This window comes from Maylandia zebra, linkage group LG23, assembly GCF_041146795.1.
Source record: "Maylandia zebra isolate NMK-2024a linkage group LG23, Mzebra_GT3a, whole genome shotgun sequence".
Lineage (NCBI taxonomy): Eukaryota > Metazoa > Chordata > Actinopteri > Cichliformes > Cichlidae > Maylandia > Maylandia zebra.
This window is the reverse complement of record NC_135188.1, coordinates 38,233,466-38,255,591: the sequence shown is the minus strand read 5'-3', so window position 1 is coordinate 38,255,591 and position 22,126 is coordinate 38,233,466. Positions and strand designations below refer to the sequence as shown.

The 22,126-nt window shown below is 39.9% G+C and overlaps 1 pseudogene; it reads left to right on the top strand.

The window, feature by feature from the left end:
* Positions 1-13,603: 13,603 nt before the first annotated feature.
* Positions 13,604-14,641, top strand: LOC143415083 (uncharacterized; annotated as a pseudogene).
* The last annotated feature ends 7,485 nt before the right edge of the window (positions 14,642-22,126 follow it).

The window sequence follows — 22,126 nt, the reverse complement described above, 5'->3', positions numbered from 1 at the left end:
CCCTGCAGGGTTTCTAGGACTGCACTCTTCTATACAGCGATCACTTTCCTAGCTTGGGGGTCACTGCACTGAGTGCACTGATTGGAATGGGAGTCTTGGGTTCAACTCCCAACCAGGGCATCTGTATCCAATAAGGGTCCCTAGGCTAGACCCCCCATGCTAACCAAGCCTACCTCAGATATGAGTGAGAGAGAAAACGGAAGTCATACCGGCTCGGTAGTCACCCGGATTAACAAGGTCCACGTCAGGTGTGGAAGAACATGGACACACTGTTGAGAAGTGGGCTAATGGAACAACAACATTCTAGACATAAAGGACAGCTACAAGTACCTGGGAATCCCACAGGGGACAAAATGGGAATCAGGAAGAGGCTGCTAGAAAAGCCACAACCATCAAATACCTGCAGAGGGTCAGGCCAGTCCTGCTGAGTCAGCTGAATGGTAAAAACAAGATCCATGCTATCAACACCTCCACCTACAATCAGGTACCCTACAAGGATAATAAGCTGGCCAAAGGAGGAGATAGAAGGAAAACCAACATCAAGACGCGGAGGCTCCTGACCATGCATGAAGAGTTTTACCCCAAGTCCAGCACCCTGAGCTAAGGGTAAGGGGACTAGGGGAGTGTCAGTGAGTGTCAGTACCACAGTCCAGGATTAGACAACGAATATCCACGAGTACATCAGGAAGATGACCACAACCAACAGCATACCTCAGGCAGCAGAAACCCAAGAAAAAGAAGCAAGACGAGGAACCATCATGGAAGGACAAACCTCTGCATGGTATGTACCACCAGCAGATAGAGGAAGTGGCTGACATACAGAAATCATACCAGTGGCTTTACAAAGTTGGACTGAAAGACAGCACAGAGGCACTTATCATGGCAGAACAGGAACAAGCTCTAAGTACAAGAGAGGCTGGCGTCTACCACACCAGGCAAGACCCCAGGTTCTGGCTGTGTAAAGATGCCCCTGAGACAATCCAGCACATAACAGCAGGGTGCAAGATGCTAGCAGGCAAGGCATACATGGAATGCCATAACCAAGTGGCTGCATAGTATAAAGAAACATCTGTGCAGAGTACGGCCTGGAAGTCCCGAGTTCAAAATGGGGCCCGCCCCCTAGGGTGGTCGAAAATGACCGAGCTATCCTGTGGGACTTCCAGGTACAAACGGACAAATTGGTGATGGCTAACCAACCAGACATAGTAGTGGTGGATAAGAGGAAGATGGCCGTAGTGATAGACGTAGCAATACCGAATGACAGCAACATCAGAAAGAAAGAAGCTGGAGAAGTACCAAGGCTCAGAGAAGAGCTGCAGAAGATGTGGAGGGTGAAGGTAACGGTGGTCCCAGTCGTAAATGGAGCACTCGGTGCAGTGACTCTCAAGCTGGGCGAGTGGCTCCAGCAGATCCCAGGAACAACATCTGAGGTCTCTGTCCAGAAGAGCGCAGTCGTAGGAACAGCAAAGGCACCGTGCAGGACCCGCAAGCTCTTAGGCCTTTGGTAGAGGACCTGAGCTTTTAGGTTGGATGAAAGGGGAATGTGTGTGTCTGGGGATCAGGAGACAGGTGGGGAATGATGCACTTACTGCTACTTGTAATGAGTAACTGCTGTTAGCTTAGGAATAACCAAAAACTTAGGCTGGATGACTGTACTTTGTCAAATGAAAATAAGCCTGCAACTTCCTGTAAATGGTCTGATGTAAAGAATTTGTGCCTTTCCCCTGTAGGTGCTGTGTCTTCTCAGAGACAAAGTCACCAGAATGCAGTAAACACTGTAAACAGCACATTGGTATGATATATGTTTTAATTAATATTCCTTACAACAACATTAGACTCCTACCGTATGCTTATTTGCTCATTCCTTACCCTAGGGAGCAATACACTTCAGCTTCAGTTCTCTACTACCTGACCTGAACAGCAGCAAATCATTGTGACATGTTGTTAAGGTATCACTAGGTAAACATCGCTTGTCCTGAACTTTCCAGCTGTAGGTCTTCTCAATACATGGCAATACAGTGACATAGTGCTCCGCTCCCATTAACCTCTGTCTATAAACATAGCTGTGGCAGTGGATTGGGGGTGGTGGGCTGGGGGTTGCTTTGCATTTGCAGCACAGGCTGGGCGATGAGGAGTTTGAGGTAGATTGAGCATGATGAATGTTAATCAATGATACAGTATGTCCCGAACTGCATAATGAGCTTGTCTCTCAAGTCTTCCACACCTCTGCAAATAGACTTTGGCTTCTACCCTTCATTCTGTATTCAAGTGTGTATGTGTACGCACCATTAAATCTGCACTTGAATAGCTGAAGGAATCTCAATGCTGAACATGTTTCTGCAAGTGCTTTTGTCATAAATTCTGAAATTGTACCTTGAAATGCTGCCAATTGCAATGTGTGCCAGATGAAAAGAAAATGCTTTTTGTGTTCTATTGCTACCACTTTGATTAGAACAACATTCAACATGCTGCAGTGTTAGGAGTTTTATTTTTTTTATTTTTTTAAAAAAAAAACCTGGCTTCCATGCAAAACAACCAATCAAGGTTAACAGTCTGTTCTGTAATTAATTTATTGTCACATTTTATTGTGAGACTTTCCATTACTCTTGCGTTGTCTTTTTAGCCACTTTAAAATAGGATTAGACTCTGTCCTCATCAAACTCGAAGGCTAAAACGTGACAAGCAGTAATTGTATAATAAGGCTTTATTTTTTTTAGCATATTTTTCATTGATTGTTTCACTGAAGTCTTGGATTTTTTTCACTCTTAAATGTACTTTCAAAACCATTTTATTTGATGAAAAAAGATATGAGTTGGGTAAGTAAAACATAAAATTGAAATGTAAAATTCATATTTGCCGAAACTGTTTTTTTTTTCTCTGCAAAAATAGCAGAAAAGATAAAAGCTTACACAACAATTACCTAGAGAAATAACATATTAACCAAGAATCAAATGATTTAAACAGTCATACCTCCTCTGATGCTTAACAGAATCTGCATTAGCTGTTGGAGAACCAGGACATACTGATGAGAACTGGGCTATTGGGACAAAGCAGATATAGACAAGGACTGAGAATATGAACTTGATAGAATCCTGACCCAGTGAGAGAAGATATTTTCAGTGCATGTGGGAACTATGAATAAAACTATGGATATTTATCTTTCTACCTAAGAACCGAGGGCAGGACATTCTCCTTCAGGATTTTCTGGTACAGAGCAGAATTCATGGCTTCATCAACTACAGTAAGTCGTAATTGATGTAACCATCACACCAGCAAAACCATGTTTGACACCACGCCTGATCATGCCAAGGCCAAATGAAGTTATTGGAAGTTGGTGTCCTCTAATTAATTAAAAAACTATAATACGACCAGAATTCCTGCAAAAACTACGACATGCGATTTGTTTCCTGAATGATCATCAGTCTTGTTTTTACCAAGTGAGAAACTTTGTTTTACAACAATTTTCAGTTTTATATAAATGAAGGTAACTAGACTATGTTGTTATAAAACAGTGAGCTACAGGTAGTGAACATGCAAATAGGTGGCTGTAACTGTATAGTACGAGATTTAAAAGATGAATAAAAAGACATGCAACTGGAGTCATTTAACCCTAGTGAATCTCTACATAGACACACTGAAAGAACTGTTGGTAAAAGGTTAAAGTTTACAGATAATAAAAGATTATTTCAAAATAAATTTCTTATGCACCCAGGATAAGCTAATAATCACGAAAGAAGACTTAAATGTATTAAACTATTTGCATCCATTGTGTTACATAGTTACACAAATATCTTTGTCAACAGGAAAGGAAAAAAATCAGTATTTTTGAATTTAGAAAAAAGTTTAGAAAAAATGTTTTGGCAAACTAGTGTGTCAAGCTGACTTCTCAGCATCAGTGATCTGGTTATGATTCTCATCTCATATTGCGAGACAATAATACAGGGAGTGCAGAATTATTAGGCAAATGAGTATTTTGTCCACATCATCCTCTTCATGCATGTTGTCTTACTCCAAGCTGTATAGGCTCGAAAGCCTACTACCAATTAAGCATATTAGGTGATGTGCATCTCTGTAGTGAGAAGGGGTGTGGTCTAATGACATCAACACCCTATATCAGGTGTGCATAATTATTAGGCAACGACCTTTCCTTTGGCAAAATGGGTCAAAAGAAGGACTTGACAGGTGCAGAAAAGTCAAAAATAGTGAGATATCTTGCAGAGGGATGCAGCAGTCTCAAAATTGCAAAGCTTCTGAAGCGTGATCATCGAACAATCAAGCGTTTCATTCAAAATAGTCAACAGGGTCGCAAGAAGCGTGTGGAAAAACTAAGGCGCAAAATAACTGCCCATGAACTGAGAAAAGTCAAGCGTGCAGCTGCCAAGTTGCCACTTGCCACCAGTTTGGCCATATTTCAGAGCTGCAACATCACTGGAGTGCCCAAAAGCACAAGGTGTGCAATACTCAGAGACATGGCCAAGGTAAGGAAGGCGGAAAGACGACCACCACTGAACAAGACACACAAGCTGAAACGTCAAGACTGGGCCAAGAAATATCTCAAGACTGGTTTTTCTAAGGTTTTATGGACTGATGAAATGAGAGTGAGTCTTGATGGGCCAGATGGATGGGCCCGTGGCTGGATTGGTAAAGGGCAGAGAGCTCCAGTCCGACTCAGACGCCAGCAAGGTGGAGGTGGAGTACTGATTTGGGCTGGTATCATCAAAGATGAGCTTGTGGGGCCTTTTCGGGTTGAAGGTGGAGTCAAGCTCAACTCCCAGTCCTAGTGCCAGTTTCTGGAAGACACCTTCTTCAAGCAGTGGTACAGGAAGAAGTCTGCATCCTTCAAGAAAAACATGATTTTCATGCAGGACAATGCTCCATCACACGCGTCCAAGTACTCCACAGCGTGGCTGGCAAGAAAGGGTATAAAAGAAGAAAAACTAATGACATGGCCACCTTGTTCATCTGATCTGAACCCCATTGAGAACCTGTGGTCCATCATCAAATGTGAGATTTACAAGGAGTAAATCAGTACACCTCTCTGAACAGTGTCTGGGAGGCTGTGGTTGCTGCTGCACGCAATGTTGATGGTGAACAGATCAAAACACTGACAGAATCCATGGATGGCAGGCTTTTGAGTGTCCTTGCAAAGAAAGGTGGCTATATTGGTCGCTGATTTGTTTTTGTTGTTTTTGAATGTCAGAAATGTATATTTGTGAATGTGGAGATGTTATATTGGTTTCACTGGTAAAAATAAATCATTGGAATGGGTATATATTTGTTTTTTGTTAAGTTGCCTAATAATTATGCACAGTAATAGTCACCTGCACACACAGATATCCCCCTAAAATAGCTAAAACTAAAAACAAACTAAAAACTACTTCCAAAAACATTCAGCTTTGATATTAATGAGTTTTTTGGGTTCATTGAGAACATGGTTGTTGTTCAATAATAAAATTATCCCTCAAAAATACAACTTGCCTAATAATTCTGCACTCCCTGTACATGGATGGAGATAAATAACAGATTTGAACTTGAACTTGAACCTGTGAAAAAGTCTCGTGTCACTCCTCATTTCTTCATATTTTCCTATTCTATCTATTCTATCATATTTTGTATTTTTAAAGTAATCTGCAGGAATGGTTCTCTGGGCTTTCTGAAGGTATTTCAAAGAGTTTCTTTGGACACTGTCTGCTTTTTCACTCTTTTTCTGTCCACTCCCCAAACCTGTCTATTTTAAGGCCCTTAAGACTGACCTATGAATCGTAAAGAAGAAGCATAAAAACACCATACTCAAGGTATGAGCAAGTGTTGTGTAAGCACATAACAGACAACTTAGAAAAAGTATTTTAAATTGTATCTTTAGGCGTTTTGTTACTAACAGCCTAGTAACAGATAACTTATCAAAGATAACACAGTTTGACAGACATAAAATTGTATTTTTGCACCAACAAGGGGATTTCAAAAGTGATATTAGTTGAAAATTTGGCATGGTGTTCAATGTGTCCCTAGAAATTTGAGGAAACTGGACAATTGGAGCACAAAAGAAGAAATGGCAGGGCTAAGAGAGCAGACAAAGAGCATTGGAAAGCCACGTCCTTAAGAAAAGCGTCCAGCAAAGACCTTAGAGAAGCATTTGGTGCTTCAGCTGATCCATCTACTTTCCACTGAAGCATCAGAAATGGTTCAAGAAGCCAAGGTGTGCCAAATTGCACAAGCACTGGACTGAAAGTCATTGGCAACATGTTCTACAGTGTGATGAATCCAAATCTGAGATTTTAGTTTCAAAGCAGAATGAGAATCAAATCTTTATTTCACCCATTTCAAGCCAATTACTGTTCAAAAATGACTACGAGCCTATTAATCAAAATCTATTTCAATATGTATGCAGGAGGTCAGGAGAGAGGTCATCCAAACAAGAATGTCCTTCGAGAAGAAAACTTGCCTCAGAGAGTTCAGGCTGTTTTGAAGAATAAAGGTGGTCATACCAAATATTGACTTTCAAGCTTGTGAGAACTGTAGAAAGTCTGTTTGCCTTCTACGGTGCATTTTCATGTATGTTTCAGTAACTAAGCAAAATATACATAAATGGGTTACTCAAAGCATTTGGTAAATGGACCAGTTCTTACATAGCACGTTTCTCATCTACCTAACCACTCAAAAAACTTTCTATAACATGCCTTATTTGGCCATTGATACAAGGACTTTTTTTATGCTTATGTGCTTTCTGTCTAATGTTTACATTCCTAGGCAAGCCAACTTTATTTATAAAGCACTTTAAAAACACTGAGCACTGACCAAAGTGCTGAACATAAAATAAGAAAAAATAAAAATACTAAAAATAAAATTCCGATGTGTCCTCAGCACATCGAACAACAACTGGTCAGCAGATCTACGAGACTGAGAAGGGGTGTGTAGTTACAGTAGCTCAAAGAAACAGTTTGGAGGCAAGACCATTTAAGGCTTTAAAAGCAAAAGAATTTCATTTCAATCTGATGGATGCATCCAAGAGCAACTTGTAATTAGTATCTTGTCCAAGGATGTTTAGCATGCAGACTGGAACAACCAGGGATCAAACCACCAACCTTCTCAACCTGCTCTAACTCTTGAGCTACATCCACCTAATGGATGCACAGCACTGTATTTATTTGCTTTATTTCAAGCTAAATGCAGCCTGGTTTCTGTTTGACTCTGAGGTCTCCAGAGATTAAAAAAATAAATAAATAAATAACATAATCCTTTTCAGTAACACTGGTAATATATACAGTATGATATTTAGCAATGCGGAGAGTCTTCCCATGAAATTCAAATATCAAGTAACATCTTTAATAACACAAACTCAAATGCAAAGGAAATGTAATTTATTTTATGCCTTTCAAAAAAGGAACAGCTGAGGGTGTCATCTTTTAAATAACTGAGTTAATACAAATGGACACAGTGATGACATTGTGTGAAACATGCTGGGACCCTTCTATGTTTTCCCCTGCATTTATCTTAGTGGGTGAAGTGACTTGTACTCAAATGAGATTTGACATGTTTGAACAAGTCATGACAGACAAGTTCTAAGAACTGGTCTATTAATCGAAACCTGGCCAAGTAGTAGGGGGGGGGGGGGTGTATCTCATTTCCTTTATTGGTACCTGTTGGTGCCAAAACTTCTAATGATGCTTCTGTAGATGGAGGCCTGTCTTTGCTATCCATATGTAAAGAAATCAATGCACACTTTATTTGATGAAATTACAGTAGTCAAATTTCATCCACTGAGTCAGTCGCTCCCTCCTGCATTTACTTATTGTATGAAGTGACACGAAAAAATGAATATTAACTGCAAATTCATGGTCTCAAGTCTGTACAGCTGACTAAGTGACAGATTGCTTTCCAACAAGTCTCCATTTCTCTTTTTGCATAGCCATCCACCATGAATTTGGTCAATACCGGATATCACTTTGGATTCAGGATGGTCACGGCCTGGCTTCACTTTCTGTGTTGCGACAGCAGGTATTCCCCTTCAGCATGGCTCCCAATGGAAAAACGAATTCTGAAAATAAGGGAGAGTTTAGTGTTGGATTCACACCGACCACTCTTGGCAGAATGGAGCATTTGGAACATCGCATGGGGCATGCAGGTTTTCTCCGACTCTCTCTACGGGAGGGTTGGTGTGTGTGGAGGCCATCTTGGACTGCACTCAAACAGCTAGCAGTGAGTGATGGGCCCAAGGGATGTTTACCCCTGCCCAGCGGAATGAACACTTTTTTTTTTAAATGTAGCTCTGTACTGCTTTGAGAAATCATGTGGGGAGTCAGCAGGTCCCAGAGCCTTAAATGGTACATACTGAACTGGCACTCAGCTTTGGATCGGCAGTCATATGTGTTGCTAAGAGTTTATGTTGATGGAAATTAATGTTTTGCTGTTGGGCTTTCAGAGGGCCTTTTCACACCTGGAAATTTGAATCAAGGTTTATATTCTACTGTAAATATTTGATCCAACTTGTTTTCATATCACATTAAAATTATTCAAGAAGATAAACAACAACAGCTAGTAATAAACAAAGTTATGCTAGCTTACGTTGGGCTTGAGTGTCTTAAAAAAATCACATTGTCCTCCTCAAAATAGTGTGATTATATTCTCACATTGTGTGAAAGTTTATTCGCTATCTCAGTCTGAGGTTAGATCCACTTCAATGAAAGATTCAGTAACACTGGCTAACAGCGGCTAGCACTCATAAAATCCCTTATCAAAAAAAATCACTATCATCAGCTAGTAATATGGTTACTAGCTTTAGAACACTGTGTTTTGGTGTCCTAACACAAACTCAACAAGCAGCTTCTATGTGAAAAAACGTAGATGCTGTCAGTGAGTTTTTGCATAATATCAATCAAACAACACCATTTACATAAAATGCCCTGCTCCCATTGCTCAGTGAGCACACAGTGGATATATAAGAGGCAGTGCAAAAGAACTGGTATTGGCCTATAACTGTACAGTCAATGAAACAAGGTATTCGTATTTTTCCAATTTATCTCAAGTAAGTTCTTCGACCCCTGGTGTTTTGTGTGTCATGATTTATGAGATGAGTCATCAATTATTTGAACATTCTGAAAAGATTTTAATGACCGATAAAACACCCTGATTTTTATTTTTCACAATAATAAGTCAAAAAAGACCACACCTTTCAACATTTCATGTCTTTCAAAACTGTTTTATTTTATTTATTTATTTTTGGAAAGCTGGAATGTAGAGAATGCCTGTCAATGTCTGTTGTTTACACGTGCTATAGGCTATAGATAAAACTGAGGTGACAGCCAAAGCAAAACGTTTCAGACATTTTTAATATTACATGTTTAGGGTATATTTTTTTTCATGAAAAAAATATTCATTTAACACAATTCAGTGGACTACACGCTGAACATACAGGATGGAAACATTAATCTTATTGTATTAGTATTTATCTGGTATCAGCATCAGCATTGGTATCAATATGATCAATATTTGGATCGATGTGCTCACCCCTACCATTTTGTTTTATAATGCTGCAGCTCATCCTCTTTTAATAAAACCAATACTAGACCATGGTCAAGTCAATTTTACGCTTTGCTAACATTTTAAAAAAGTTAATAGTTCCTTGTCAAATCAAATCAAATCAATGTTTTATTTATTCATATGTTTTGCATATGTTGTTACGGCCCTCCTCCTGAAGTTGCCTGTGTGGGCGTGTCCTATCGTCTCTCCTGCCTTAGGTGCCACCTTTTTCTTTTGTACTGCTGCCTCCCATCAACAATTAAAGGTATTTAAGGGCAGAGAAAAGTGAGCTCTGGTGCCAGAATGCCATGTGAGTGGTTGCAGGTAGTGAGCTGTGTTTTGTGATTGTTTGCTCCTGCTCGGTGAAGAGGAGCTTATTTGGTGTCTAACCCTTTTCTCTTTGACTTACTTTTCAGTAATACTGACCAATGCTTCTGTTTTGTTTCTTTAAATGGTGATAGCGGCTTGTCCGACTCTTTTAGTTGAGTTATTAATAGAAACTTTAATAAAACTCTTTAATTGAACCATTTTTCCTCTCTGTCTCCTTTTTTCGACCCAGATACATTTTGTTACTTCCCTTTATCCCCTGGACCTTTTTAGGGGAATGTAACAGTTATGTATCAGGGACAGAACAGAAACAGTTCTTATTACCATTGCAAATGTTTTAGTGCTAGCTGCTGACTCGGAGTAGACGGAATCCTCTGGATCCATGATATCTTTAAACGCTGTCTTGAATGTCTCGCTCAGCTTCAGCTCAGCTTGGCAGACAAATCCTTTTCTGTGGTAATGGGAGAATTCTCTTTATGCTCAGCAACTGTCTCATGTGGTATTCCCCAGGGATCGATTCTTGATCCCATTTTCATCTCTTATCTCTATGCCTCCCTTGGGATAGATGATCTGTAAATACAATGGTAATTTCCACTGTTATGTGTTGTAATACACAAATAAATGCTCCTGAATAAATGATAAATGAAACTGAGAGGCCGTCATAAGATATCGCAGACATTAGTTGAGATAGAAAAATGACTAAGTCTAATGACTAAGTGTTTTCTAATGACAACTGTCATGCTGTTCCAATTGAGAAAAAAATGTGAAAAATGTACATATCATTCTTGCTTTCATCTCATTACATCTCCAAGACTCTTACATTTTGAGAAGCAAGACCAAATAAATTGTTTTAAGACTTTTATTAATTAAAACTTTAAAGCCTTACATGGTCTTGCTTCCACTCACATTATAGATTTAGTTACACCTGATGAATTGAGATGCTGCATGTATTCCAATACTCAGAACTTCCTACTGTTCCCACAGCCTCATTATAAAGCCTTGTTATAAAAGGAAATCAGGTATTTACTGCAGCTGTGCACGTAATGCAGCTGTGGAACATTTAAAATTTTTGCAGATGTGTTGGAGAAGTCTTTTTCAACTTTTAAACATGAAAAACTGAGGAAGATTTAAATCAGTCCACAAGAACTTTATTTATTCATTTAATATATGCTTTAACCTTTATTTAGCCTAGAAAGCATTCTGTATTTTCAGTCCACATCAAATTGAAATTTAAGCAGGCAAGTTACTTAAGAAAGCACCCTAAATGTGCCTTTTTGGAAAATATGCTGAAAGGTGCCATTAGGGTTTCATGCTTTGCCTGAATATTTTATTAGAGTCCATTGAACTTGAAAAAAAATCACATTACTCCCATAAATGAGGAGCAGTTTGTGCTTTCTGTTTTAACTGAAAGTTCACACCTCAAGCCAAACTTTGGTTTTGTTTCGGCTTGTTGTTTATCTCCTGATTTCTGCACCCTGGTATCAACTTCCACATTTCTGAAGCAATACATAAATCTAAAGCTGAATGGACTAAATATGACATGTGTATTTTAAAGGAATCATTTTAGCGCTTCTTCTGCTTTGTTTATATTTTCTAGTGAAATACTGTCAGTAATGTTTAAAATGTTGCATATTTGTCTATTAACTCATTCACTGCCATTGACGTCTATAGCCGTCAATTGCAGTGAATGAGTCAATGGGTTTAACTCATTCACTGCCAATGGCTGGCAGTGAATGAGTTAATATGTTGCTCATATGATCAAGTTATCCATTGATCCATTTTCTTGGTGAAAATGATTGATTGCATTGATCTCTTAGTTTATTAGGAACACAGTGTTAGTGCACTAATCAGTATGTTGAATCACTTTGCCTTTATATTTTATGATTTGATATACTTTTTGTATTCAAGCCATCTTTAGAGCTAAAGAAAAAAAATCTGAACTTTTATTTCTCCACTGCAGGTACAGCAGAAAAAAAAACCCTGAATGCTTTGCTCTCTCCGCTGGTTGTGACTGTGGCTGTGGGTGAATAGCATATCAAAGTCAAAGAAACATAAATAACAAGTGACATACAGAACAGTGTTTTCTTTTGCATTTGTTGGTGTCAGTTCTCAGTTGGGATCAAAGATCAGCTTTTCAAGTCGATGGTGCCACTAAAACCTTAACCAGAGCAGACAGAAAACCTTTCTTGAGTATTGCATAATTGTCCTTTTTCCTGCTCTGTTTGCAGAGCACACTGGCAGCTCTACTGGTGGTATTACACTGCTATGGTGTACTATTACACTAGAGGTGAATGCAGTTTGAAGTTGAGGGTTTATTTTTCTTTCAGTATTCATTCTGGGTTTGAATTCTCTGACAACTTTGAATAAGTTGGCCCACTCTGCCTTGGGTTTAAGTTTGTATTAAACATTTCTCCCAGCATGTCCAATACCAATATTCAGTGCCAAGAAAGGTAGAAAATAAGTTTGGAAACTGTGGATGGGCATGCTGCCTCTGGGTTTTGTGTGCAGGAACTATTGGAATAAATCACTTAAAAAGACTGCCACTGAATTTTGAAACACAGCTGGTCATCACATGAAAATTCTGATTATTTCCGTAATCTGTCAGGTGATTCGGACAGTGGGAGTTACATATCTGATTATTTTTGTTCTTTTACACGTTACTGTAAGTTTATACCAATGATTTGGAAGGTTGTGATTTATCAAAAATGTTCTCTTCTCTTGCACAATGTCATATCAATGTCCTGCACTTGAGGCTGTAAAAATAGATTAAACCAATTTTAAAAATCCAGACTATTTTGAATTGCATGGATTTAGAGGTGTTTCTTTATGCACCTTGGCATATTACCTACACCTATGAGGTAAAATGTATTCCTTATCCTCCATCTTCTCTAGGCCCTTTTCTGGATATGAGGTTTGACTTAAACTCATTTTCTCATCAATAAATCTGCAATTCAAAGTGTTGCAATGAGATTTGAACAGTTTGTTTCGAAACTTGTTTATGGAACATATTTACAATCCATAAATCCACACATCTCTGTGGTTTAAGGCATTCCAAACAGATCCTGGAACAGTTACCTGACAATTAGCAAGTCTACTCATAACATTTTGACAGAAATGGACAAAATGGAAAGTCAAAGGAAAAGAGGAGTGCGGGCTAGCTAATAAAAGACAAATACTACCAAATAGGTACCAAAAACAAAGCACAGTAAAATAGTATTTTTGCACCAACAAGGTGATTCCCAAAGAGCTAATAGCCCATAAATACTTAATACAATGTTTTCCATATAGAAGTTGTGAAAACTGGTTGAGTGGAGAACAAAAGAAGCAGTGCAATGGTTTAAAAAACTATCAGCAGAAGGACAGCATCTGACTCTCATGTCGATGAAGCACAGCTGGACTGAAACTGACTTTACTCCTACACAGCACCCATGCTATCTTGCATAGATGGAGAGCGCTTTAGGTTGAAGTTGTAAAATGTTGCTTTTTTTGTTTCTTTCTTTGTTTTTTGTTGGTGTTCGCTCGCTCTGCGGTAGAGTATCACTTCCTGTTCCTCCTCAAACACAGTGGTGTTTCTGAGTAGCTTATTTGCTTAGCAATTTAATTAACAACTTTTAAATACATTCTTTTTCATAGTATAATATTCACGTGCTTCATCCGAAGCACACTTTCTGTGTACTCACTACCTAATTTATAGCCAAAGTATTCACTCACTGTCTCTGTACTGTTTCGCTAGCTTGGCTTAGTTCGTAGCTGACTCGTTAGCACCATGGCTACTTCACCTGTCCCTCCTGCACTTTCTTGCTCATTGTGTCAGATGTTTAGTTACTCCTCGGCCTCCTTTAGCAGTAATGATATCTGTAAAAAATGTAGCATATTTGCAGCTCTGGAGGCCAGGATTACTGAATTGGAGACTCGGCTTCGCACCCTTCATTCACCCATAGCTAGCCAGGCCCCTGTAGCTGGTGCAGCCGAAGATAGCGTAGGCCCCGCTAGCTGTTCCCCGGCAGACCCCAAGCAGCTGGGGAAAGAGGGCGGCTGGGTCACGGTGAGGAAGCATAGTCCTAAACAGAAGCCCCAGGTACACCACCAACCCGTTCATGTGTCTAACCGTTTTTCCCCACTCGGCGACACACCCGCCGGGGGTCAAACTCTGGTAATTGGTGATTCTGTTCTCAGACATGTGAAGCTAGAGACACCGGCAACCATAGTCAATTGTCTTCCAGGGACCAGAGCAGATGACATTGAAGGAAATTTAAAACTGCTGGCTAAGGGTAAACGTAAATTCAGTAAGATCATAATTCACGTCGGCAGTATTGACACCCGGTTACGCCAATCGGAGGTCACTAAAATCAATATTGAATCTGTGTGAAACTTTGCCAAAACAATTGCGGACTCTGTAGCTTTCTCTGGTCCCCTCCCCAATCAGACCGGGAGTGACATGTTTAGCCACATGTTCTCCTTAAATTGCTGGCTGTCTGAGTGGTGTCCCAGAAACGATGTGGGCTTCATAGGTAATTGGCAAACCTTCTGGAGGAAACCTGGTCTTGTTAGGAGAGACGGCATCCATCCCACTTTGGATGGAGCAGCTCTCATTTCTAGAAATATGGACAAATTTATTAAACCCCCCAAAATATGACTATCCAGAGTTGGGACCAGGAAGCAGAGTTGCAGTCTTACACACCTCTCTGCAGCTTCTCTCCTCCTGCTACCCCCCCAAAAACCCATCTCCATAGAGACTGTGTCAGCTCCCAAACAGACAAAAAACAAACTAAAAACCAGCTACAAACAACTTAAACATAAACAATTACAAAGAAAGAACAATAAAGTATCCACATCTGAACCAAAGAGTAAAACAGTGAAATGTGGATTATTAAATATTAGGTCTCTCTCCTCCAAGTCTCTGTTAGTACATGACTTAATAATTGATCAACAAATTGATTTACTCTGCCTTACAGAAACCTGGTTGCAGCAGGATGATTATGTTAGTTTAAATGAATCAACACCCCCGAGTCATTCTAACTACCAGAAATCTCGAAGCACAGGCCGAGGGGGCGGTGTGGCAGCAATTTTTCACACCAGCCTATGAATTAATGAAAGACCAAGACAGACTTTTAATTCATTTGAAAGCCTGATGCTTAGCCTCGTCCACCCCAGCTGTAAAACTCAGAAACCAGTCTTACTTGTTATCATCTATCGTCCACCTGGGCCTTACACAGAGTTTCTGTCTGATTTCTCAGACTTTATATCTAATTTAGTTCTGAGCTCAGATAAAATAATTATTGTGGGTGATTTTAACATCCATGTAGATGCTAAAAATGACAGCCTCAACATGGCATTTAATCTGTTATTAGACTCAATTTGTTTCTCTCAAAATGTAAAAGAACCCACCCACCACTTTAATCACACTCTAGATCTTGTTTTAACATATGGCATAGAAACTGAACATTTAACAGTGTTTCCTGAAAACCCTCTCCTGTCTGATCATTTCCTGATAACATTTACATTTACAATAATTGATTACACAGCGGTGGAGAGTAGACTTTATCAAAGTAGATGTCTTTCTGAAAGCGCTGTAACTAAGTTTAAGAATATAATCCACCCACTGTTATCATCTTCAATGCCCTGTACCAACATAGAGCAGAGCAGCTATCTGAACGCTACCCCAACAGAGGTCGATTATCTTGTTAATAATTTCACCTCCTCACTACGTACGACTCTGGATACTGTAGCTCCTGTGAAAACTAAGGTCTCTAATCAGAAGTACCTGACTCCGTGGTATAATTCTCAAACACGTAGCCTAAAGCAGATGACTCGTAATCTGGAGAGGAAATGGCGTGTTACAAATTTAGAGGATCATCATTTAGCCTGGAGAAATAGTTTGCTGCTTTATAAGAAAGCCCTCCGCAAAGCCAGAACATCTTACTATTCATCACTGATTGAAGAAAATAAGAACAACCCCAGGTTTCTCTTCAGCACTGTAGCCAGGCTGACAAAAAGTCAGAGCTCTTTTGAGCCAACAATCCCTTTAACGTTAACTAGTAATGACTTCATGAACTTCTTCACAAATAAAATTTATCATTAGAGAAAAAATTACCAGTAATCATCCCACAGATGTAATATTATCTACAGCTACTCTTAGTACCATTGATGTTAAGTTAGACTCTTTTTCTCTAATTGGTCTTTCTGAGTTAACTTCAATAATTACTTCCTCCAAACCATCAACGTGTCTTTTAGACCCCATTCCTACAAAACTGCTCAAAGAAGTCCTGCCATTAATTAATTCTTCAATCTTAAATATGATCAACCTACAGTGGGGCAAAAAAGTATTTAGTCAGCCACCGATTGTGCAAGTTCCCCCACTTAAAATGATGACAGAGGTCAGTAATTTGCACCAGAGGTACACTTCAACTGTGAGAGACAGAATGTGAAAAAAAATCCATGAATTCACATGGTAGGATTTATAAAGAATTTATTCGTAAATCAGGGTGGAAAATAAGTATTTGGTCACCTCAAACATGGAAAATCTCTGGCTCTCACAGACCTGTAACGTCTTCTGTAAGACGCTTTTCTGTCCTCCACTCATTACCTGTATGAATGGCACCTGTTTGAACTCATCATCTGTATAAAAGACACCTGTCCACAGCCTCAAACAGTCAGACTCCAAACTCCGCCATGGCCAAGACCAAAGAGCTTTCGAAGGACACCAGGAAAAGTATTGTAGACCTGCACCAGACTGGGAAGAGTGAATCTACAATAGGCAAGCAGCTTGGTGTGAAAAAATCAACTGTGGGAGCAATCATCAGAAAATGGAAGACATACAAGACCACTGATGATCTCCCACGATCCGGGGCTCCACGCAAGATCTCATCCCGTGGGGTCAAAATGATCATGAGAACGGTGAGCAAAGATCCCAGAACCACACGGGGGGACCTGGTGAATGACCTGCAGAGAGCTGGGACCAAAGTAACAAAGGTCACCATCAGTAACACACTACAACGGCAGGGAATCAAATCCCGCAGTGCCAGACGTGTTCCGCTGCTGAAGCCAGTGCATGTCCAGGCCCGTCTGAAGTTTGCCAGAGAGCACATGGATGATACAGCAGAGGATTGGGAGAATGTCATGTGGTCAGATGAAACCAAAGTAGAACTTTTTGGTATAAACTCAACTCGTCGTGTTTGGAGGAAGAAGAATACTGAGTTGCATCCCAAGAACACCATACCTACTGTGAAGCATGGGGGTGGAAACATCATGCTATGGGGCTGTTTTTCTGCCAAGGGGACAGGACGACTGATCCGTGTTAAGGACAGAATGAATGGGGCCATGTATCGTGAGATTTTGAGCCAAAACCTCCTTCCATCAGTGAGAACTTTGAAGATGAAACGAGGCTGGGTCTTCCAACATGACAATGATCCAAAACACACCGCCCGGGCAACAAAGGAGTGGCTCCGTAAGAAGCATTTGAAAGTCCTGGAGTGGCCTAGCCAGTCTCCAGACCTCAACCCCATAGAAAATCTGTGGCGGGAGTTGAAAGTCCGTGTTGCTCGGCGACAGCCCCAAAGCATCACTGCTCTCGAGAAGATCTGCATGGAGGAATGGGCCAAAATACCAGCTACTGTGTGTGCAAACCTGGTAAAGACCTATAGTAAACGTTTGACCTCTGTTATTGCCAACAAAGGTTATGTTACAAAGTATTGAGTTGCATTTGTGTTATTGACCAAATACTTATTTTCCACCCTGATTTACGAATAAATTCTTTACAAATCCTACCATGTGAATTCATGGATTTTTTTTTCACATTCTGTCTCTCACAGTTGAAGTGTACCTCTGGTGCAAATTACTGACCTCTGTCATCATTTTAAGTGGGGGAACTTGCACAATCGGTGGCTGACTAAATACTTTTTTGCCCCACTGTATCTCTAATGATCGGCTATGTACCACAGGCCTTCAAGCTGGCTGTAGTTAAACCTTTACTCAAAAAGCCATCTCTAGACCCAGCAGTCTTAGCTAATTATAGGCCAATCTCCAACCTTCCTTTCATATCAAAAATCCTTGAAAGAGTAGTTGTCAAACAGATCATCTGCAGAGGAATGGCTTATTTGAAGAGTTTCAGTCAGGTTTCAGAGCTCATCACAGCACAGAAACAGCTTTAGTGAAGGTTACAAATGATCTTCTTATGGCCTCTGACAGTGGACTCATCTCTGTGCTTGTCCTGCTAGACCTTAGTGCAGCATTCGATACTGTCGACCATAATATCCTATTAGAGCGATTAGAACATGCTGTAGGTATTACAGGTACTGCACTGCAGTGGTTTGTATCATATCTATCTAATAGACTCTAATTTGTTCATGTAAATGGAGAGTCCTCTTCACACACTGAGGTTAATTATGGAGTTCCACAGGGTTCAGTGCTAGGACCAATTCTGTTTACATTATACATGCTTCCCTTAGGCAGTATCATTAGAAGACATAGCATACATTTTCACTGCTATGCAGATGACACCCAGCTCTATCTGTCCATGAAGCCAGATAACACACACCAATTAGTTAAACTGCAGGAATGTCTTAAAGACATAAAGACCTGGATGGCCGCTAACTTTCTGCTTCTTAATTCAGATAAAACTGAGGTTATTGTACTCGGCCCTGAAAAGCCTAGAAATATGGTATTTAACCAGATTCTTACTCTGGATGGCATTACCTTGGCCTCCAGTAACGCTGTGAGGAACCTTGGAGTCATTTTTGACCAGGACATGTCCTTCAATGCACATATTAAACAAATATGTAAGACTGCGTTCTTCCATTTGCGCAACATCTCTAAAATTAGAAATATCCTGTCTCAGAGTGACGCTGAAAAACTAGTTCATGCATTTATTACTTCCAGGCTGGACTACTGTAATTCATTATTATCAGGATGTCCAAAAAACTCACTGAAAAGCCTTCAGCTAATCCAAAATGCTGCAGCAAGAGTACTGACAGGGACTAGAAAGAGAGCAGATTTCTCCTGTTTTGGCTTCCCTTCATTGGCTTCCTGTTAAATCCAGAATTGAATTCAAAATCCTGCTCCTCACATACAAGGTCTTAAATAATCAGGCCCCATCTTATCTTAATGACCTTGTAGTACCATATCACCCTATTAGAGCACTTCGCTCTCGCTCTGCAGGCCTACTTGTTGTTCCTAGTGTATTTAAAAGTAGAATGGGAGGGAGAGCCTTTAGTTTTCAGGCCCCTCTTCTGTGGAACCAGCTTCCAGTTTGGATTCAGGAGGCAGACACTATCTCTACTTTCAAGATTAGGCTTAAAACTTTCCTTTTTGCTAAAGCATATAGTTAGGGCTGGACCAGGTGACCCTGAATCCTCCCTTAGTTATGCTGCAATAGACATAGGCTGCCGGGGGATTCCCATGATGCATTGAGTTTTTCCTTTCCAGTCACCTTTCTCGCTCACTATGTATTAACAGGGATGATCTGATATCCTCGTGTTGGTGTTGTTCCCAGACCATCATGAAAATGTTGTTCCAGGTTCAACATTGCAAGTGACCAATCACATTGTTGTGACGTTAGGGTTAGGGTCAGGGTCCGTTGATCGGCAGACAGAGGCGGTTTCTCGCAGCTTAAGTACAGTTTTTTGTTTTACGCCGGTTTTTCCCGAAGTCGCAAAAGTATGACGTCACAACATTCTGATTGGTCACTTGCAATGTTGATCCTGGAACAACATTTTCATGATGATCTGGGAACAACACCAACACGAGGATATCAGATCGAGCGTATTAACAGACCTCTCTGCATTGAATCATATCTGTTATTAACCTCTGTCTCTCTTCCACAGCATGTCTTTTATCCTGTCTTCCTTCTCTCACCCCAACCGGTCGCAGCAGATGGCCGCCTCTCCCTGAGCCTGGTTCTGCCGGAGGTTTCTTCCTGTTAAAAGGGAGTTTTTCCTTCCCACTGTTGCCAAAGTGCTTGCTCATAGGGGGTCATATCATTGTTGGGTTTTTCTCTGTATCTATGAAGCGCCTTGAGGCGACTTATGTTGTGATTTGGCGCTATATAAATAAAATTGAATTGAATTGAATTGATGAGAAATAGGAAAATAGAAATAAAGATATATAAATAAGAAAAGAATCAATCCAGCAAAGATCTGACACAGAACACAGATATGTTAGTCAAAAACATGTTTCAATCTATAAAGTAACCGAATTGATGTTTATACTCCCACATTTAAGGTGGCACACTGGACTTACCTGAGAATTCGTAAATTAACTACTAAAATTAATTTCTATGTTCAGGGATGCAACTAAATAATTGGAATTATGCATTGCAATAAAAAAATTATAATTAAGACTGCTTGACTATTTCTTTCAGCACAAAACAGCAATTACTTTAACAAGCAAAAATAACAGTTACAGTTTGATTAAGTCAACCATATGTATGTTTAGTAATAAACATTTGTCTGTAAATACAGGAAGGCTATAAAATAGCTTGAAAAGAAAACCAAGAGTTTTGCATACCTAAAGCGGTTGGCTAACAAAGTTGAATCAATATCTCTTCTGCTTTCCTCACCACAGTGCAAGTTCATGCCTCTAGAGGCAGTGCCCTCTCTAGTCCTGGAGGCAATCCATGCAGAAACCTGAGGTACACAATACCACTGTAATGATACAGAAGAGAGGCAGTGGATAAAGTAGGATCTGACTAATCTATCTTCCACCTTCTTTGCCTTGTGTAACAACTAGAGCCTTGGAGTGAGGGCCATTAATTTATGCCCCAGTGTAATTTTGATTTTATTTAAAGAAACAAGATGGTGTCGCTTGTTATGTAACTTGCTCTCTTACTCTATCTCTCCTCTCCTCTCTCTCTCTCTCTCTGGAGGTGAGACAGAGTTCAGCTGGGAGCCAAATTTTAAATGCCATGGGTCACTTTTTAAAAGATCAACATGGATTCTAACTGACGGATTTTCTTCAGCACAAAATTAATGCCTTGAGGTGGCGGCATGTCACCCATGGACGTATGATTTCATTCTCTTTTAATTGTCTGCACAGTGAGAAACTGAACCAAGAGCAGAGATTAAAGGATTCTTTTTAAGAATCATTTCAAAGCGCCCAACCATCTCACCCATGACTAATTTAGTTAGACTGTATTAAAGTAATAGTATGGAAAATGCCTCAGTTATAGGATGCTGTCATGTCATTTGGAAACTCTAGAAGACCAACTACATGTACCGTACTAGCAAAAGACCTTTTCTTTTTATGCTAGCTCAAAACAGATGCTGATCATAACAATGACTGCACATTTGAAGCAACTGCACTTCTTTTAATGTCCGATTGACTAAAAATGGCGTGTCTATATATAGTTACAAGAAGCCCAGATTGTAAATATTTCCCTGCATATTTTCAGCAAACAAAAACAACGTTTCCTGCTATGCTGCCAAATCTGTGAGTCTGTACTGAGGTACAGTAGTTCTTTGAGTTAAATGTCACGCTCAGAATGAAAACATTCTGATGTTTAGCAACCATTGTGCTTGCCATTTTCAGAAGCTTAGTTTTGGAGGTTAGCTGGCAATCATTTTTTAATTAACACTAAACGAAGCCAAGAGTGGGGCACACTTCCTCCCCTTCCATGTGCATACATGGAAATCTGGAGGTGGGGATAACAGTGGCAAGACCTCAGCACAGAACAGCAGTTATCACTGACAACAATTGCATTAATAGTCAAATACAACATAAAAGGAAGGAGGTTTCAAAGTGGGTTATAGATGTGAAACAACTGTAGGTAGGCTAAATCACCTATGAACAACTGAGGAATTCATGGAAAAGGTTTTTCCACAAATTTTTCAGACTGATTTCTTAGAAATTAAAATCCCTCCTAGGAAGAACATACAGTGAGGCAAAAAATTATTTAGTCAGCCACCGATTGTGCAAGTTCCCCCACCTAAAATGATGACAGAGGTCAGTAATTTGCACCAGAGGTACACTTCAACTGTGAGAGACAGAATGTGAAAAAAAAATCCATGAATCCACATGGTAGGATTTGTAAAGAATTTATTCGTAAATTAGGGTGGAAAATAAGTATTTGGTCAATAACAAAAATACAACTCAATACTTTGTAACATAACCTTTGTTGGCAATAACAGAGGTCAAACGTTTACTATAGGTCTTTACCAGGTTTGCACACACAGTAGCTGGTATTTTGGCCCATTCCTCCATGCAGATCTTCTCGAAAGCAGTGATGTTTTGGGGCTGTCGCCGAGCAACACGGACTTTCAACTCCCGCCACAGATTTTCTATGGGGTTG